Raw genomic sequence first — 20125 nt, 5'->3', positions numbered from 1 at the left:
CGAAGTCGAAGTCGAAGTCGAAGTCGAAGTCGAAGTCGAAGTCGAAGTCGAAGTCGAAGTCGAAGTCGAAGTCGAAGTCGAAGTCGAAGTCGAAGTCGAAGTCGAAGTCGAAGTCGAAGTCGAAGTCGAAGTCGAAGTCGAAGTCGAAGTCGAAGTCGAAGTCGAAGTCGAAGTCGAAGTCGAAGTCGAAGTCGAAGTCGAAGTCGAAGTCGAAGTCGAAGTCGAAGTCGAAGTCGAAGTCGAAGTCGAAGTCGAAGTCGAAGTCGAAGTCGAAGTCGAAGTCGAAGTCGAAGTCGAAGTCGAAGTCGAAGTCGAAGTCGAAGTCGAAGTCGAAGTCGAAGTCGAAGTCGAAGTCGAAGTCGAAGTCGAAGTCGAAGTCGAAGTCGAAGTCGAAGTCGAAGTCGAAGTCGAAGTCGAAGTCGAAGTCGAAGTCGAAGTCGAAGTCGAAGTCGAAGTCGAAGTCGAAGTCGAAGTCGAAGTCGAAGTCGAAGTCGAAGTCGAAGTCGAAGTCGAAGTCGAAGTCGAAGTCGAAGTCGAAGTCGAAGTCGAAGTCGAAGTCGAAGTCGAAGTCGAAGTCGAAGTCGAAGTCGAAGTCGAAGTCGAAGTCGAAGTCGAAGTCGAAGTCGAAGTCGAAGTCGAAGTCGAAGTCGAAGTCGAAGTCGAAGTCGAAGTCGAAGTCGAAGTCGAAGTCGAAGTCGAAGTCGAAGTCGAAGTCGAAGTCGAAGTCGAAGTCGAAGTCGAAGTCGAAGTCGAAGTCGAAGTCGAAGTCGAAGTCGAAGTCGAAGTCGAAGTCGAAGTCGAAGTCGAAGTCGAAGTCGAAGTCGAAGTCGAAGTCGAAGTCGAAGTCGAAGTCGAAGTCGAAGTCGAAGTCGAAGTCGAAGTCGAAGTCGAAGTCGAAGTCGAAGTCGAAGTCGAAGTCGAAGTCGAAGTCGAAGTCGAAGTCGAAGTCGAAGTCGAAGTCGAAGTCGAAGTCGAAGTCGAAGTCGAAGTCGAAGTCGAAGTCGAAGTCGAAGTCGAAGTCGAAGTCGAAGTCGAAGTCGAAGTCGAAGTCGAAGTCGAAGTCGAAGTCGAAGTCGAAGTCGAAGTCGAAGTCGAAGTCGAAGTCGAAGTCGAAGTCGAAGTCGAAGTCGAAGTCGAAGTCGAAGTCGAAGTCGAAGTCGAAGTCGAAGTCGAAGTCGAAGTCGAAGTCGAAGTCGAAGTCGAAGTCGAAGTCGAAGTCGAAGTCGAAGTCGAAGTCGAAGTCGAAGTCGAAGTCGAAGTCGAAGTCGAAGTCGAAGTCGAAGTCGAAGTCGAAGTCGAAGTCGAAGTCGAAGTCGAAGTCGAAGTCGAAGTCGAAGTCGAAGTCGAAGTCGAAGTCGAAGTCGAAGTCGAAGTCGAAGTCGAAGTCGAAGTCGAAGTCGAAGTCGAAGTCGAAGTCGAAGTCGAAGTCGAAGTCGAAGTCGAAGTCGAAGTCGAAGTCGAAGTCGAAGTCGAAGTCGAAGTCGAAGTCGAAGTCGAAGTCGAAGTCGAAGTCGAAGTCGAAGTCGAAGTCGAAGTCGAAGTCGAAGTCGAAGTCGAAGTCGAAGTCGAAGTCGAAGTCGAAGTCGAAGTCGAAGTCGAAGTCGAAGTCGAAGTCGAAGTCGAAGTCGAAGTCGAAGTCGAAGTCGAAGTCGAAGTCGAAGTCGAAGTCGAAGTCGAAGTCGAAGTCGAAGTCGAAGTCGAAGTCGAAGTCGAAGTCGAAGTCGAAGTCGAAGTCGAAGTCGAAGTCGAAGTCGAAGTCGAAGTCGAAGTCGAAGTCGAAGTCGAAGTCGAAGTCGAAGTCGAAGTCGAAGAGGTAAGGAGGGTTTTTCGGGCGGTGAACAAGGCTCACGGAGTTTCTCTAGGTAAGGAGGGTTTTTCGGGCGGTGAACAAGGCTCACGGAGTTTCTCTAGGTAAGGAGGGTTTTTCGGGCGGTGAACAAGGCTCACGGAGTTTCTCTAGGTAAGGAGGGTTTTTCGGGCGGTGAACAAGGCTCACGGAGTTTCTCTAGGTAAGGAGGGTTTTTCGGGCGGTGAACAAGGCTCACGGAGTTTCTCTAGGTAAGGAGGGTTTTTCGGGCGGTGAACAAGGCTCACGGAGTTTCTCTAGGTAAGGAGGGTTTTTCGGGCGGTGAACAAGGCTCACGGAGTTTCTCTAGGTAAGGAGGGTTTTTCGGGCGGTGAACAAGGCTCACGGAGTTTCTCTAGGTAAGGAGGGTTTTTCGGGCGGTGAACAAGGCTCACGGAGTTTCTCTAGGTAAGGAGGGTTTTTCGGGCGGTGAACAAGGCTCACGGAGTTTCTCTAGGTAAGGAGGGTTTTTCGGGCGGTGAACAAGGCTCACGGAGTTTCTCTAGGTAAGGAGGGTTTTTCGGGCGGTGAACAAGGCTCACGGAGTTTCTCTAGGTAAGGAGGGTTTTTCGGGCGGTGAACAAGGCTCACGGAGTTTCTCTAGGTAAGGAGGGTTTTTCGGGCGGTGAACAAGGCTCACGGAGTTTCTCTAGGTAAGGAGGGTTTTTCGGGCGGTGAACAAGGCTCACGGAGTTTCTCTAGGTAAGGAGGGTTTTTCGGGCGGTGAACAAGGCTCACGGAGTTTCTCTAGGTAAGGAGGGTTTTTCGGGCGGTGAACAAGGCTCACGGAGTTTCTCTAGGTAAGGAGGGTTTTTCGGGCGGTGAACAAGGCTCACGGAGTTTCTCTAGGTAAGGAGGGTTTTTCGGGCGGTGAACAAGGCTCACGGAGTTTCTCTAGGTAAGGAGGGTTTTTCGGGCGGTGAACAAGGCTCACGGAGTTTCTCTAGGTAAGGAGGGTTTTTCGGGCGGTGAACAAGGCTCACGGAGTTTCTCTAGGTAAGGAGGGGTTTTCGGGCGGTGAACAAGGCTCACGGAGTTTCTCTAGGTAAGGAGGGTTTTTCGGGCGGTGAACAAGGCTCACGGAGTTTCTCTAGGTAAGGAGGGTTTTTCGGGCGGTGAACAAGGCTCACGGAGTTTCTCTAGGTAAGGAGGGTTTTTCGGGCGGTGAACAAGGCTCACGGAGTTTCTCTAGGTAAGGAGGGTTTTTCGGGCGGTGAACAAGGCTCACGGAGTTTCTCTAGGTAAGGAGGGTTTTTCGGGCGGTGAACAAGGCTCACGGAGTTTCTCTAGGTAAGGAGGGTTTTTCGGGCGGTGAACAAGGCTCACGGAGTTTCTCTAGGTAAGGAGGGTTTTTCGGGCGGTGAACAAGGCTCACGGAGTTTCTCTAGGTAAGGAGGGTTTTTCGGGCGGTGAACAAGGCTCACGGAGTTTCTCTAGGTAAGGAGGGTTTTTCGGGCGGTGAACAAGGCTCACGGAGTTTCTCTAGGTAAGGAGGGTTTTTCGGGCGGTGAACAAGGCTCACGGAGTTTCTCTAGGTAAGGAGGGTTTTTCGGGCGGTGAACAAGGCTCACGGAGTTTCTCTAGGTAAGGAGGGTTTTTCGGGCGGTGAACAAGGCTCACGGAGTTTCTCTAGGTAAGGAGGGTTTTTCGGGCGGTGAACAAGGCTCACGGAGTTTCTCTAGGTAAGGAGGGTTTTTCGGGCGGTGAACAAGGCTCACGGAGTTTCTCTAGGTAAGGAGGGTTTTTCGGGCGGTGAACAAGGCTCACGGAGTTTCTCTAGGTAAGGAGGGTTTTTCGGGCGGTGAACAAGGCTCACGGAGTTTCTCTAGGTAAGGAGGGTTTTTCGGGCGGTGAACAAGGCTCACGGAGTTTCTCTAGGTAAGGAGGGTTTTTCGGGCGGTGAACAAGGCTCACGGAGTTTCTCTAGGTAAGGAGGGTTTTTCGGGCGGTGAACAAGGCTCACGGAGTTTCTCTAGGTAAGGAGGGTTTTTCGGGCGGTGAACAAGGCTCACGGAGTTTCTCTAGGTAAGGAGGGTTTTTCGGGCGGTGAACAAGGCTCACGGAGTTTCTCTAGGTAAGGAGGGTTTTTCGGGCGGTGAACAAGGCTCACGGAGTTTCTCTAGGTAAGGAGGGTTTTTCGGGCGGTGAACAAGGCTCACGGAGTTTCTCTAGGTAAGGAGGGTTTTTCGGGCGGTGAACAAGGCTCACGGAGTTTCTCTAGGTAAGGAGGGTTTTTCGGGCGGTGAACAAGGCTCACGGAGTTTCTCTAGGTAAGGAGGGTTTTTCGGGCGGTGAACAAGGCTCACGGAGTTTCTCTAGGTAAGGAGGGTTTTTCGGGCGGTGAACAAGGCTCACGGAGTTTCTCTAGGTAAGGAGGGTTTTTCGGGCGGTGAACAAGGCTCACGGAGTTTCTCTAGGTAAGGAGGGTTTTTCGGGCGGTGAACAAGGCTCACGGAGTTTCTCTAGGTAAGGAGGGTTTTTCGGGCGGTGAACAAGGCTCACGGAGTTTCTCTAGGTAAGGAGGGTTTTTCGGGCGGTGAACAAGGCTCACGGAGTTTCTCTAGGTAAGGAGGGTTTTTTCGGGCGGTGAACAAGGCTCACGGAGTTTCTCTAGGTAAGGAGGGTTTTTCGGGCGGTGAACAAGGCTCACGGAGTTTCTCTAGGTAAGGAGGGTTTTTCGGGCGGTGAACAAGGCTCACGGAGTTTCTCTAGGTAAGGAGGGGTTTTTCGGGCGGTGAACAAGGCTCACGGAGTTTCTCTAGGTAAGGAGGGTTTTTCGGGCGGTGAACAAGGCTCACGGAGTTTCTCTAGGTAAGGAGGGTTTTTCGGGCGGTGAACAAGGCTCACGGAGTTTCTCTAGGTAAGGAGGGTTTTTCGGGCGGTGAACAAGGCTCACGGAGTTTCTCTAGGTAAGGAGGGTTTTTCGGGCGGTGAACAAGGCTCACGGAGTTTCTCTAGGTAAGGAGGGTTTTTCGGGCGGTGAACAAGGCTCACGGAGTTTCTCTAGGTAAGGAGGGTTTTTCGGGCGGTGAACAAGGCTCACGGAGTTTCTCTAGGTAAGGAGGGTTTTTCGGGCGGTGAACAAGGCTCACGGAGTTTCTCTAGGTAAGGAGGGTTTTTCGGGCGGTGAACAAGGCTCACGGAGTTTCTCTAGGTAAGGAGGGTTTTTCGGGCGGTGAACAAGGCTCACGGAGTTTCTCTAGGTAAGGAGGGTTTTTCGGGCGGTGAACAAGGCTCACGGAGTTTCTCTAGGTAAGGAGGGTTTTTCGGGCGGTGAACAAGGCTCACGGAGTTTCTCTAGGTAAGGAGGGTTTTTCGGGCGGTGAACAAGGCTCACGGAGTTTCTCTAGGTAAGGAGGGTTTTTCGGGCGGTGAACAAGGCTCACGGAGTTTCTCTAGGTAAGGAGGGTTTTTCGGGCGGTGAACAAGGCTCACGGAGTTTCTCTAGGTAAGGAGGGTTTTTCGGGCGGTGAACAAGGCTCACGGAGTTTCTCTAGGTAAGGAGGGTTTTTCGGGCGGTGAACAAGGCTCACGGAGTTTCTCTAGGTAAGGAGGGTTTTTCGGGCGGTGAACAAGGCTCACGGAGTTTCTCTAGGTAAGGAGGGTTTTTCGGGCGGTGAACAAGGCTCACGGAGTTTCTCTAGGTAAGGAGGGTTTTTCGGGCGGTGAACAAGGCTCACGGAGTTTCTCTAGGTAAGGAGGGTTTTTCGGGCGGTGAACAAGGCTCACGGAGTTTCTCTAGGTAAGGAGGGTTTTTCGGGCGGTGAACAAGGCTCACGGAGTTTCTCTAGGTAAGGAGGGTTTTTCGGGCGGTGAACAAGGCTCACGGAGTTTCTCTAGGTAAGGAGGGTTTTTCGGGCGGTGAACAAGGCTCACGGAGTTTCTCTAGGGCTCCAGTTTAAATTTATTTTTCAATTCAATCAAGTCCATTACAACTGTTGTTTGACTATCAAACTTGACTGTTGTAATATATAAAAAATATTTTGAAAACAGAAGGATTCACGAAGGGACTTGGTGTTTTCGTACAAAAAAAACACTTTTTACTCTCAGAATTTAATTATTAACAAACAGATAGAAATGTTAAACCAGAACAAATCTCAAATGCAAAAAAAAGTTGAAAAATAGGGTTACATCGAACGGATTTAAAGCAAAAAATCTCAAATACAAAATTCATTAACTCCATAAAATTTATAAAATTTGAATAACTAATAAAATTATAATACAAGTATTAGCTATCTAACGTCCAGTTGCAAGAAAGTCCATTAAGATTTGATGTCCCATCAAAATTTGAAACTGTCATTTTTGAAGGGGAAAATGGAGGATTAAGATTTTAATGAAGTATTAAATTTTTATAGACTTTCCTGCAACTGGACGTAAATAAGGTGTATGATCCATCTAATTAATACTGTCCAATTCAGCAACACATAATGGCTTCCAATTCTTGCTGCAGGTGAAGTCAATCACGTTCTCAGATATAATGGATTCTCCGAAGTTGGTAGCAGGACACAGAAGCTCGTGAAACCACGGGAAATCTGGAAAAAAAAATTTTTTTCAGAGACTCTACTATAAAAAGTTTCATATGGTAATTTACATCCATCTTCCAAAGAAATTGATAAACTGATTTCAACTGTCTTACTGGAATGAAATACGATATACTGGGTGAAAATTTCAAATATACAAAAATCTTCACCAATCTTCTTCTTTTTGATTCAATATTAAATCGAAAAGAAGAAGATTGGTGAAGATTTTTTTTATAAATGTTTTGTTCGTCCATGATCTTAACGAAAATTAAAACGAGTATCAGGAATTAGACAGTATAATTGGAATCTCCTTTACAAATCTCATCTGTCGAATTCCTGATTGTTTTCCTTTTTTTTTCAATTTATTCTTATTATTGTATTCATTTCCTCACTATTTTAGGTGTGACCGTAATCATTATTGTTATAAATAATAACGAGAAACCTTCTGTAAATTCTCAACAGTTTTATCGCGCCCAACAGAAACGATTCATCAATTAACACACCGTAAGGCTTTACCCACACCTCCACATTCGAGAAAAAAAGCCATCTCCTCTTAAACGGCATCTTTACGACGTCCAGCGTCCTCAGGCCTGTGCAATATCCCCAGTTCAATAACGACGCCGGACGTCGTCCTCGCCCATCTCGGATATTGGAAATTATGAATACGCGCCCGGGCGGTTATTGGCGATTTCGACGTCCGATCGGCCTGTAATAAAGCCCCTAATGATTGTTTATTTTATTAATTTACGAGAATCGAAGAGGGGCGGCTTTCCGAGATTGGTTTTCTCAGAGTCATTGCGTGGACAAAAATAGCCGTGGAGTTAGATAAGAAAGACCAGTACTGATGAATTTATTGCAACGATTTTTCTCTTACAGGTAAACCCCAGGGTTAGGTGAGTGACCGATCAAATTCTGAGATAAATTCATCCGTAGGAAAAAAAGAAAAAATTGATGTTTTGGATCTCCACGACGTCTTATGCAGGCAGAAACACATCAGGGTATAAACCTAATGAAATAATTTCTAGTGATGTAATTTTTGAATTATTCAGAGTGTCTCAGGTGGGATTTTCCCACTTTTTCAGATTTCTTATGAATGAGGCAATGTAGCATGCAAATATAATATATATGTTTTATAACCAATGGTTGTTTTAATTTCATAGCCCTTTTCACAGTATCCTATATTCCCAATAAACTACCTTATGCCCGGGTTCTGAGCTCCATTTATACGAAAATATTAAAAGAACCGTAACAAACCCAGACGAAATTAACGACAGTTTATCCATCTTTAAAGTTATTGATAACAAAACGATGGATATTGAACGACCTCAGAAACCGGGCATTATAGTTGGGGAGCCCAAAAGGGAAATTCGGGATTTACTCGAGCGTGTCAGCTTAATATAAGGGGAGATACCTTGGACACCCCCTGTAGAGTACCTCCACCAAAAATTAGAGCTGTATATAGGGGAAATCCCTGGGACAGCCTGTCAGATTAGTAAAAAAAAAGACCATTGTACATACTCGAGCGTGTCAGAAAATCTGACACGCCTTCCCCATCGCTGAATGCGCATACTTCATAGAACATTTTTTTTACCATCTTATCTTCAAAATCCACTATGCTCGAGTAAATCTCGAGCATCTTTGGCTCCCCAACTATCAGTGATCTTTCGACTGTATTATGAAAGATAGATTGTTAAGCGTGAATTTTTCAGTGGAAAATCGTGCAATTTTCCTAATTCCAACTCCACGTAAAGATCCGACCGGCCTAATCGCGCAAAATAAATATTTCTCCATACTCAGTTCGAAATCCCTATAATCTTTTTACTTGGGTGAAACGTTCCAGGAGCATTTGCCTTAATACAAGCGCGCACCGCCATTGGAGATTAAAAACATTTAAAAAGGCCTGCGGGCTAATTTCTGGCCCGGCATATATATAAATACTTTTTAACATCCGCGCACGGAATCGCAGTCCCTTATATTGAAAATGATTTCTTTTTCCGCCATTAAACTCTTTTAAGCGAGCTTCATTACGGATAATAAATAACGAAATTTTAAGGTAACCCCCTACGTGAAATTAAGGGATGGTAATTTTTCGAATGCGGACTTCGGTCCCTTAATTATCGCGGCCGGCTTTGATCTGAGAGTTGCGGATTATGGGAGTCCGATTTCAGTAATTTTTTATTCAGCATACGGATTCGCCGGCACTGAAGATTTGTTATTTCGCCTACCCACGTGGATATTTCGTTCTTCTGTGCAATTATTATTCGGATTTTCAAAAGGCTTCACCTATATCACAATTGTTTTCTCTGACGAATTAGGAAAATAAGGCCTATACTTAAAAATATTTCGCCTCTTCTTGTGAAAACATACTGAAGAATATTACTGCGTTTACCCTATCTCCAACACACTCTAGTGGCACTTTGACATAAGGTATGAATCGCCTGAGATGAGATATTTCAAGTGAAACAAGGTCCAACACATTATTTATTCTTCCCTGTATTCCATCGGTTAAATTTTTCTCAAAGTTTGATAGATTTCTCACCTAACCCTAAGGCATATGTGCATGTCATTTTGTATGAGGAAAAACAAACTACTCCATTCCGTTCACGACACAAACTACATAGGTGAAATACGAGGATGTATTGATATCTAGTTAGCCTAGACCATTTCCATGATATCGTGATTCACATTGAATCATTGACCAGATAGCTCTCAAACTACATAATACAGCCCCTACACTGAAACAGCTATTCTTAATGTCTTTCCAAGTCATTTGGAAGTTTGTTGCTCCATTTCTCTTAGCCCCCTACTGGCTAAATAACGAAGAGAGGTATCTCTTAATATGTTTTTCCCGAGAAGACTACGGTTGACTTGGAAAATGCGGAATACTAATGAATGGGACCGTTTTCATTTTCATTCACGAGATGGGAGTTGATGATTGGAAAATATGTAAAGAAAAGTGGGAAAATATACATTGAATTAATGTGGCCGATGATTTTCACTAACATTAGTTATTTAACGACGACATAATTTACCTGAAGATGATACTGTTATAGCGAAACGAGTGTCGTGGTTAAATAACTCATGTGAATGAAAATCTTTTAAAATTTCAAAGAGGTGTCCAAATAAAGCTCTCTTTTCTCCCTTATTATTCCACTTTTTTGAATTTCCACAAAGGCTTTGAGTTTTGGATGAAGTCTCCACTCACCAAGCTTAATCTAGTTTCCAAAGCAACAATATCAAGTTTGCTATCAGGCAATATAAGTCGAAGAATAAGTCTTTTCGATCTGAGTATAGTCATACAGGTGTTTTTGCACTTCGATTTAAAACAATTTGTTATTTGATGACTTTTTAAACTAAAATTGCAATGCATTCGAAAGAAAAATTTTACGTCACTCCAATCATTCTCAGATATTCCCGATATTCCATGAAAAACCTTATTTTTGAGGGTGGAAGTTAAGCTAGGCACGTATAACAATGTTGAAAGAAATTTCTTCAGAAGATGGTATTTCACTCAAAGTATTTCTGTAAACCCAGTTTAAATGTGGTGGGATACGTTGAATAGAGGTTACTCGTTGAAGCTCTTGTTTCCGTAACCTAAATTCAACCATATGTACAGGGTGGACAAAATTCGTTGTCTACAGAGGGGATCTCGAGAACTATAAGAGCTAGAAGAAAACGGATGACACATTTCCGAACTCTTTTGCAGAGAAACCAAGAATGTTGAAAACCGTAGCCTCCTACGAATTTTCGTTTTTGAGTTATTAGCAAAAAAGATTTTGACGACCTCGAAAAGTTCTCATAACTTTTTGTCCTGGAAGTTACAGATCTGTAACTTGAACCCTTTTAGGCACTTTTATAAGTAGAATTCACTAACGAAAGATTTTTGTCGAATTCAAAAATAACAAATTCAATAAAAGTTTGCATTGAAAAAAGTGCCTGTAGAAGGTTCAAGTTTCAGATCTATAACTTCGAAGACGAAAAATTTTTGAGAATCTTTTGAAATCGTCAAATTCTCATTTTTTGCTAATAACTCAAAAACAAAGAATAGTAGGAGGCTTCGGTTTTCACCATTCTTTGATACTCTGAAAAAAAAGAGTTATGAAATGTGTCATCCGTTTTCTTCTGTCTCTTATATATCTAGTTCTCGAGATCCCCTCAGTAGACAACGAATTTTGCCCACCCTGTAAATTTTACTTATAGTCGACGTATATGATGAATCATAATAACAGTGCTATTGAATTCGTAGCAGATAAAGTAAACTCCACCTAATTGTTCTGCAGGAGAGTAAAAAAAAATAGACTCACCTCTTCATTCGAGTTCAAGAACCATTGGTGTAGCTGACTCGGTGGAGTAGTGGTCAATGTACATATCTAGCACTGCCGGAGTTCTGAGTCCTGGCTTGGTATGGGTCTTTATGTTATCTGTAAAGAATGAATGGAAACTTTAATCGATTATTTATCAATATCCATAGATGAAAAACTAGGATGAATGGGAAATATGATTAAATTAACGATCAATTACCTTAGCTAACAAAACTAAAACGCATTGTTGAAGTGTTTAGAATACGTACTTCAACGAGAGTAAATTCAAAACGAATTTGCATGGTTATTGTTGGGTAGAATTTTGGTTGTTACGAGTAACAGTCCTAGAATCAACGAAAAATGGTAACGTGGCTTTGCCATTTATTAAACGATGAATAATAGCGGAGTTTTCTCGAAAAATGCAAGGATTTTCCTACGTATCTGTGTAACTTTTATTATTCGACAAAGCATACTAATTTCAAGACTCACGCAAACACTGAAACATCAAATTTCCTCAAGTAATAATTGCAGTTGCTCCACCAGCATCCGTTATCGGTTTCATTCGGAACGGAGAGCGAGGAGACAGATGACAAGAAGAAAGGGGGAGACAAATATCAAATACACAAGTTTCGAAATATAGATTTCAGCTCGAAGTGGATACAAAGTGAAGAGCTCCTTGCTTGCGAGTTTGCCCGATATGAAACTTTATATTAAAGTGTCTTTCGGATAGATAGACAACTTCCAAACCTCCCAAAGATATAAATGCGCTACTTACATAAGGATCCCAAATGCGCCATTGAAATTGGGATGCCGCTCGTTGGGATCAGTGGCGTAGGGGGGATTATGTGGCATAGAAAAATCCCGGAAATACAGAATACAAACGAATAGAAATCTCCAAGTGTCATCTATAGAAAGCATGATACTGGTCGAGTAAAAACTCATTCATTCATTCATTCATTGCTGCATCCCGTTACTGGGAATAAATCAACAGAAAGACAAAAAAAAAACATTGTGAAGAGACTCTTTTTAAAGGGTAAATTGCGATTGTGTGCCCTTCCGTGACTGAAGAGACCTAACCGTGACCTACAGATCCTTCCACACTCCGGGCATGAATAGTCACCAACCAGATCTGGCCGCCGCTGTATTCTTCTCGACTCTCCATTATAATTGTGTACCAAAGACCTCCACTGTGACCTGTCTAATGCTAGTTGTTCCCAGTTATGATTGGCATTAACTGATTTTAGGGATTGCTGTAGTATATCCTTAAACCGCTTATACTGGCCTCCTGGTTTCCGAGCTCCCTCAGTGAATTCGCCATACAGAGCTATTTTGGGGAGTCTTGTGTCTTGCATCCTCAGAATGTGGCCGCTCCATCTGAGTCGGGCCCTCGTTACTCGAGTTTCAATTGTTGTACAACTCGCGCGTTGCAAGACTTCTGCATTCGAAACTTTGTGGAACCATCTGATGTGCATTATTTATCTTAGATGACGTTGTTGCGTTTGTTCGAGCTGTTTAATATGTCGCCTGTAGGGCGTAAAGAAGTGTTGGGAGGACCACTGCTTTGTAAACAGCTGTCTTCGTCTTCAGATTGAGGTCGTGATTTTAAAACACTCTGTCATTTAGCTTCCAGTATGCCCGTGATGCCGAATTGATACGATTGTGTATTTCCGTGTCTAGGTTAGCCCTAGTATTCATGAAACTCCCCAAGTATTTGAACGCTCAACCTAACAACACTTTTTAACGTAGTCCACGGGGCCGAACCGATTGATTGATTCATTTATCGGGAATACCGAGGAAAGGCCCTAATTTTCATCGCGTGTTACCGTCCCGATTCCGGAGGGGGTTGGGGGGAGAAGATGGAAAACGTGAAGTGACCCGATCGCTCAAAGTCAGCCATTGTCGACAGCGAAATGATAGATGAATGTAATTAAATAAGTGACCAATCATAATTCCGCTTTACTTTTTGATATAGACGGGACGTAGGAAGGGGTTGGGCGGGGGCTGGTTGCGTTAGGTGAAAACTGGTGGCATGTATATCGGATATTGGGCTCGCAAGATTGATTGCGCCACGTTTTCTGTCGATGAGTCACTGATGGAGTGACTACGTAGATTAACTATCAATTGCGGTTTCTCCTACGATCAGTTTTTCCAACTGGTCTTCAGTCTTCGGTCTCGGGAATCAATAATACACTCCTGGATAAAAAAAACCGGATGAACAAAACGTTCGCAGAACTCATTTCAAAACCACTTTTTAAGATGTCGTATTTCCTTTTAGGAATAACCTAGTACCGTGAATTGAACAGGAAAATTTTAAGGGAAGATCAGGCTTCAAAAACTCATTCAAACGCCCATCATTGCGTCATTTATTACCTCCACAGGGTGTTCAGGAATTTAGTGGAAATTGCAGCTTTCAGTTCTATCCTGTATACCATCAAATTCAAATGAAATTTTTGCAGACTCTACATCAGGTGATAAACTAGATGAAATAGGCTACAAATAGACAACAAAATGATCAAATCGATGCACACCTCGAAAAGTTATTTCAAAATGAATTCGGTGAAAATCTTTTCTGCCTGTTTTTTTTTATCCAGGAATGATAATTTCCTCGCATATCGATATATTTTTATCATTTGAGAGCAGATCATAAAACAAGCAGGTCTTTTTCACCACCTATCGTGAATCACCTACTGGTCCGAAACAATTAAAAAAAAAATTAACGAACCCTTCCCAAGCGTCTACAGCCAATCGTCGAGCTCGTAAAGTTGGAATCGTTTTCGCCGCATCAACCATCCCCTGATTTACGGGATGTTCCATACTTCACGGCCATTTTCCACCGGGGAAATGAATAATGCTTTACTAATTATCTCGAAAATTGTATCATGACAATATTGCCGAAGTTCATCCCCAATTATCTCTAATTTATAGCGTGGGCCCTGTCGACTAACTATCGCCAACTATTTTATTCCATCAATTTACAAGTTGTAAATATTTCGAAAGCACGAATATTCCGTATGGATGGTCCCCTGCCTCCTACCCCCCTCAACTGGGGTTGATTTCGTACTAATTGGAAAAGGGAAAATGAATTTTGTTTGTGCCTGTCTCGATGACGATCGCTTAAGCGATTGTTTTCGGCGTTTGGATCGATTTGTTCCTCGTTTCTATTCGGATGATTGGTTACTTTATTAGTCTCCTTTTATACAGGGTGTTTTCAAAGGTGAGGATTTTTTTCTTGACAGAAGGTAGAACTCATCAAAATAAGTCGTTTTTCATATAAAATATCCAAGATGGCTGAGATACAACAGTTCGCCTGAAACTGTCAAACTTGTAGAATAATATCAAAAGAAAAGATATAGATAAGTGAGAACCTAAGCATTTAGATTTCTCATATTAGAAAATTGGTGAAAAAAAAAGAAAACTTTTGAAACAATCTAAAAATTCTAAAAGTTTTTGAACCGCAGTTATAACTGGTTATAGAGGACCAAGCTCTTTGATTTTCAATTAGGTACTTCATTACCTTCCACAGATATTTGGAGAATTGTCCCAAATTTGAGAAAAAAATCGTCTTCTGAAATCCGAGAATGGTAATCTCAGTTGGAATTGTACTTTTTTACCTTGAATTCCCCCTCATCCTTCACATCGAGGAAGAAATTCAAATTATCGATCAAAAAGCAATAGAGAAATTTGTCTCCCCATCTTCGGAAGTGTAAAACACCAATTTCTTGAGGCGATGCCGATAAAATCTTCAATTTGCCGATCCTCTTTTTTAGGCCGTTCGTCCGCGAATGAAAAGAACAATCCAATAGATTCCCTCCGGTTGATAAGGAGCGATAGATTTATCGTAACTGCTGCAGCTTCTCGATCTGTTGATTCTGAATGGGTAGGGGGTGAAATTCGATTTGCTAGAGGAGAAAGATGCTGTTTTTTTCTTGATATGAACGAATTTTCACTGTGATAGATCAAGTTTGACATGGATTCCTCACAAGGAGAGGAGGAACCATAGAATTCATAATACAGAGTGAGTTTATCTGATTGAATTCAAATCTCAACTTTTTTTATATATTTTCGCTCAAGAACATACACTTAAGGAGTATAATTGATGCCTTCGAAGTGTTATCGAAAACCTCAAATAGTATACCTCAAAAAAAGAGGTATTACTTACCTCGTGTTCTATTCAGAATATAAGGGATTGATGAAGATTGAACTATTCGCGAATTTTTCTACCAAAAAGTGAATATGGGGATAAATCTTGTTGTAATGTTAGACACCTATAAACATATATACATACGGAGCTTTAGGCCTTAGACTCAATATCACAATACCAAAATCCCTCAGAAAGCCTTTAAACAGATATCAGCCTGGATAATGAATCTCTAGAACAGGTCGAGCAGTTCGAATACTTGGGCAACTTCATAAATACTAGGGCTAACCTAGACACGGAAATACACAACCGTATCAATTCGGCATCACGGGCATACTGGAAGCTAAATGACAGAGTGTTTCAAAATCACGACCTCGATCTGGAGACCAAGACAGCTGTTTACAAAGCACTCGTCCTCCCAACGCTTGTTTACGGAAGCCAAAGCTGGACGCCCTACAGGCGACATATTAAACCGCTTGAACAAACGCAACAACGCCATCTAAGATAAATAAGGCACGTCAGATGGTTCCACAAAGTTTCGAATGCAGAAGTCTTGCAACGTGCGAGTTGTACAACAATTGAGACTCAAGTAACGATAGCCCGACTCAGATGGAGCGGCCACATTCTGAGGATTCAAGACACAAGACTCCCCAAAATAGCTCTGTATGGCGTGTAAGCGGTTCAAGGATATACTGCATCAATCCCTAAAATTAGTTAATGCTAATCATAACTGGGAACAACTAGCGTTAGACAGATCACAGTGGAGGTCTTTTTTCCACAGTTATAATAGAGACTCGAGAAGAATATAGCGGCAGCCAGATCTGTTTGGTGCCTATCCATGCCTGGAGTGTAGAAGGATCTGTAGGTCTCGGTTGGGTTACAGGAGGGCACACAGTCGCACGTAGCTCTAGGAAATTATAAGTTTGACCGCACCTTTAGTCTGGTTTTTTAGTCTTTCTGTAGATTTATTTTCGGTAACGAGATTCAGCAATGAATGAATGGATGAATGACTGGAATCTCGCGATTCTCTATCAATGTGTTGAAATTTTCTATGTATTCTTTCAATACAGGTGAATTAAACAAATTCATTGGAGTCCACTATTAGTATTCAAAATCAGGGTTGAAATTGGGACATCCAACATTCAAATACAAAGAAAAAAGTTATACATACAAAACATTATTAAGAAAATAAAAAAATATGCAAGAGAAAAAACTAGTGATGGCAACAATCTTTCTAACAACTCTTCAGTGTTCGATTGTCTTGTTCACAAGAAACTAGCCTACATCGAAAGAGAGTGTCCTCATACATAATCTCATCAGTATCGCATAACTCAACCAGCGGTGCAGGTTCTCTACGGTATACTCGAAATTTAGAGAAAACATCCTTAACTTTGGAAGTATTCCCAAGATTATATTGATGATGACACGTGATGGAAAGAGCAGGATGTACGTCTCATTTGGATGTATATACACCGTCAATTGCGACCGATGTATAATGAGTGCAGCGTTCACAATCTTCCCGACATAAATCTATTGAAGAATATCCCCCATCCTCAAGGTATTTTACCGCATGGAAATTTCCTGTATCAATTAGTAACTGTACTTCAGACGTCTTTTCACGTGCATCCCCGGCCCTTTCATCGCTGCATCACTGTGCGAGTGGTAACTGAAAAATGTGAAAATCTCAAAGGCAAAGCCAAATGCTCTTTTGACGAGTCAAATCCACTCGCTAGCAATTAATTTCTTCCAAATCATGTAATTTCAATACGCGTACCTTTCGGAGATCGATTCTTCGCCATTTTCGTTCTTTTTTTTTTTTTTTAATTAAAGGAACGTTTCGTGAGCCCGACATCAAGGGGAAGAGGAAAAAACGGGGCATAGTTCATATTTATCAGTTTTTCCTTCTGTTTGCCCACACATCAAAGGGTTGCTCTTTTCTTTTGTCCCTGAAAAGAGTCCGTGATTATGAAAAACAATTAGGAGGAAGGCGGAATCCGGCAGTGTTCTGCCCCGAAGCAATTAATTTCTTTTGATTTTAATTATTCGATAAGCCCGGCGCGAATGCGAGCGTTTTTCGCGATTTTTTTTTCGGAGGAGGGGGATGGGGGGAAGAAGACGACCTTCCGGCATTTTTTCGATCCGATGATTTCCGTGACGGGCGTTTTGTACGGGAAATCGGAAAATGCGGGCGGTAATGCGAGTTTATCGCGATAATTTTTGGTGGAAGTTAACGCCAGTTTGAGATATTCAAAAAAGCAGATTTTTTTTCGTTCAGTATATTGTGGATTTCGATGGAATGGCAACAGAGCGAAGATTTCCCACGAAAATCTTTCCAAAAGACATAACAGACAATTGTTGTGGGATACAGACAGAATCACAACCATATACAGGGTGAGTCTTTGACTCGTACAAATATTTCAACAGTAGATTCTTGAGGTCAACAGAAACATTTTTTTCTTATACCATTTTTTCCGGATCGGCTCGGGGTACAAGATACAGGCCGTTCAAAAACCATAAAAAATGTTATTTTTACTTTTATCTCTCAAACGGTTTTATCAAATGAAATGAATTTCAGAAAATAGCTTTTCATTCATTCGATGAATGTTTTTCGAACACAAGATTTCGCCCACGTCTTCCAGTTTTCTCATTATGACCATTCCGTACCATAAAATACCAAAAATTCAAGGAACCCAACTCTTGACACTAAGTTCGACGCTATCTTATGAATATTTGAACGTTTTGTAAAATAAAAGTATTCTTCATATTTTCTCGTATAATGCGCCGTTTTCGAGTAATTTGATGTTTAAAAATTAGAAAGTATCTGTGAAATTGAAGGATTGGGTACTTTGGCTGAATACAACTCTGTTCAAAAGATCCGCAGATATGTAGTGTCACAGATTTAGCTTGATATCTGAAGGTAATTTTGTGTTTCCAGGGGTGGCACTGCTCATTATGAAAACTCAAAAAGGCTATATCTTTTCATCAGGGTCGAATCGCCAAAAATGGTATAAGAAAAAAAGAGTTTCTTTGACCTCAAGAATCAACTTCTACTTTTAAAATATTTGTACGAGTCGAAGACTCACCCTGTATACCATACATAGTTGCAGGAAAATTTATGAGCAGCCAGCATGAGTCTGGAATAATCTAACAACATGAATTAATCTAGTAGGTTGATATCATACTTAAGGCCCAGTTGTACAGCTCAAGTTCTAGCTGAGTATGTGTGCAAAACACAGCTCGAATTCGAACTGTACCTACAGGGTGTCCCAAATTCGATGTCCAGTGAGGGAATATCGGAAACTAGAAGAGCTACAGCAAAAGAGACCTTTCCAAGCCTTGTTTCAGAGAAACAGAGAATGGTGAAAACCGTAGCCGCCTAGGATTCTTCGTTTTTGAACTATTAGCAAAGGTTGAGATTTTGACGTTTTTGAAAAGTTCTCAGAAGTGATGACACCACTAAAACGAACGGAAGGCTGATGGTATTTTTTAAGAATAATGGAAGACAGTCTTCGTATTTTTATATAGCCCCCTGTACCTAGGAAACGAAATGACAACAGAACGTTTTTATGGCCCGCTTTGAATCAACATAGACGTCTGGACTATAAGTAACCAGCGAACCTTTCAAATTAGTTTTTTTGATTGTTCAAACATCCTGATCCAACAACCACATACATAAATGTCAAGATATCTCATATAGCAACTGACGACAGAGTAGACACCACCCAGTCTAATCAATAACCACCCCCAACAATTCCGGATAAAATAACGAAATACTCCAACAAACCGAACGGTCCCGCAGAGTCCGTAATCTGAATATGAATCGTATTCCGTAAAACTAATATTAAAACCGCGATCTCGGACCTGCCGCACGTCATCAGGGACCTCTCCCTCCCGCCGGAGAGCGTACCGAGCGGGAGAGAGACGGGGAAGCGCCGATGTAAAAACAAAAGACGAACGACGACGAAGGCGTCTGATCTGGATCGTCTATAAAGCATAAGAGCGTGTACGGATTTAATAACTTGTGAATATTCATCCGGTCCTCCGACCGATGGAAATTGGGGTAAGGGAGTTGGTCCTCCAATCAGGAAATGGAGGAGCATATGATGATAATGCCGTTTATAACGCTTTGGAAGGCTTATATGAAGTAGATGTTGCTCACACAACATTATTAAAGAGTCAAACCCTTATTATTATTGACATCTAGTTAGCCTAGACCAGCTACGTGCTTAAAAAACAATATTGCGTTACCATAGCAACGAACAATAACTCATTAGAAGTGTCAGTGTGAAGTTTGAGGTCAAAAAAATAAACCAGAATTACGCAATAAATTGAAAAAAAGAAGATAACTACCGAAATTGTGAAAATCGATAACTTGGAGTATCGAGAAATCATCAAGTACCCGTATTTAAAAGGGTTAAGAGGTGAGCAGATTAATGAAGATATGCTTTATACTCTTGGTGATCAATGTCCTTCGTATGCTACCGTGAAAAATTGGACTGCAAGCTTCAAAAGAGGTGAATTTTTCATTGAAGATGATGACCGATCGGGAAGGTCAGTTTCTGTATCAATCCCCGAAAATATCGATGTAGTTCATGACCTAATTTTATCAGACCGTCGAATTGGGCTAAAATGGATATCTGGAGCACTGAATATTTCATACGAACGCGTTCATTATATAGTTCACGTCAATTTGGACATGAGAAAAATTGCTGTAAAATGGATCCTCAAATGTTCGAATGTTGACCAAAAGCATGAAAGGGGTAGAAGCATAGCGTTTGATCTGTGCTCGATTTGAAAACGATGTAGACTTCTCAAACCGAATTGTTACTATGGATGAGACTTGGGTACATTTCTACGATCCAGAAACGAAGCAACAATCGATGGAATGACGACACTCTGGTTCGCCAAGACCTAAGAAATTTCGTGTCCAAAAATCTGCTGAAGAAGTTCTTCCTTCAGTTTTTTAGGATTGCCATGGAGTAATCATGATTGATTTTTTGTATAAGGATAGAACAATAACCGTAGATTACTATTCGACATCACTGACCACTCTAAGGGAAAAAATTAAAGAGAAAAGATTCGAAAAGCTGTCCAAAGATATTTTGTTTTTGCAGGACAACGCCCCTGCACACAAATCTCATGTTGCCATGCAAGAAATTCGTGATTTAGGGTTTGAACAACTAGAATACCCCCCTTATGTACCAGATTTGGCTCCATCCGACTATTATCTCTTTTCTCAACTGAAAAAAAAGTTAAATGGTCGTAAATTTTCTTCCAACGAGGAGGTAATAAAAGCTGTGGAGGTCTGTTTTGCAGAGCA

At 42.1% G+C, this 20125-nt stretch overlaps 2 long non-coding RNA genes across 2 annotated transcripts in view; one reads left to right on the top strand and one right to left on the bottom strand.

Moving 5' to 3' along the window:
• Positions 1-5883: 5883 nt before the first annotated feature.
• LOC123320113 overlaps positions 5884-20125 on the bottom strand; it is a 123108-nt gene continuing 108866 nt past the window's right edge. Inside the window, exons 4-5 of the long non-coding RNA XR_006538690.1 lie at positions 10671-10787; positions 5884-6378 (exon numbers count right to left, since the gene is read on the bottom strand). This is a non-coding gene — a long non-coding RNA (uncharacterized LOC123320113). The remainder of the gene's footprint in view (positions 6379-10670; positions 10788-20125) is intronic.
• Positions 6296-7506, top strand: LOC123320114. Its single transcript, XR_006538691.1, has 2 exons — positions 6296-6428; positions 7243-7506. It is a non-coding gene; the product is annotated as an uncharacterized LOC123320114 (long non-coding RNA).

This window comes from Coccinella septempunctata, chromosome 9 (assembly GCF_907165205.1).
Source record: "Coccinella septempunctata chromosome 9, icCocSept1.1, whole genome shotgun sequence".
In the NCBI taxonomy this organism is placed as follows: Eukaryota; Metazoa; Arthropoda; class Insecta; order Coleoptera; family Coccinellidae; genus Coccinella; species Coccinella septempunctata.
This window is presented reverse-complemented; position numbering and strand designations above follow the sequence as displayed.